The following is a 1,009-nucleotide window of genomic DNA, read 5'->3' as shown; positions in this document are numbered from 1 at the left end:
ATCGTGGGAATGCTTGAGCTTTTTATTTTTTTTCATCGATTGTTAAATTGTACAAATACTTGACAAATGACCGTTAATTATAGTAAATGCAAGGTAATGTACTTGGGTTATCACTCAATGGCGTGAATAAAGAAAAGAATATTACTATAGTAATAGGTGACTCATTCAGCCATCGAGACAATGATCTGTTGCTGGTAGTAAAGCTAATGGACTTTTAGAGTGCATTTAAAGATGTATTCATTACAAGTCAAAAGATCATGGGGTCTCACTTAGAACACTGGGTACAGGTTTTGTCTTTTTACCTAAGATAGGATGTTGACTTATTAGAAAGAGTCCAGAGAATGGCTACTAGAGTGGACCCGAGGATAGATGGGTTATCTTAAGAGGATAGGATAAGATCTCTTACCATATTTTCTCTTGAGAAAATAAGATGAGGTAACCTTATTGAAGTTTACAAGATTATTTGTAGGATCGAGAGGATAAAGGCCACTGACTTATGTGTTGTATTCTGAAGAAAATAGGACGAAAAGACACAAGCTTATGTGATCGGAGAGAGAAGCTAATCTCCAAAAGTTTTATTTTAACGGGGTAATTAGCTTATGGAAGAATTATTGTTAGTAGTAGTGAAGGTAGGCCGTCACCTTACAACTAAATTAAATACAACTAATTAAATCGATTAATTACTGAAAAATAAAGAGTGGGATTGATGTTTTACTTTTTTTTGTCTTAGAGATAGTTGTTGGAGGACAGCCTTAAAAAAATCAATGGTTCTTTGTTGTCCGTATTTTTTTGCTTGACAAAAAATACGTGTACATAACTTGGTTTTGTAATGCCATTAGGCGCGCCATAGAAATTGGAAAGGAGTAACCTATTGTAACTTGAAAGGTCTTTGTCTTGCTTAATACGGAAAATCATAATTAACATACATGAGCTATAAAATTATTATTAAAAGTTTTTCCATAAAGATTATTTTTAACAACAGACTTAAAATAAGACCCAAAAACTCGAG

Source organism: Limulus polyphemus, unplaced genomic scaffold (assembly GCF_000517525.1).
Source record: "Limulus polyphemus unplaced genomic scaffold, Limulus_polyphemus-2.1.2 Scaffold4177, whole genome shotgun sequence".
Taxonomy (NCBI): domain Eukaryota; kingdom Metazoa; phylum Arthropoda; class Merostomata; order Xiphosura; family Limulidae; genus Limulus; species Limulus polyphemus.
Note: the sequence above shows the minus strand (reverse complement) of the source record.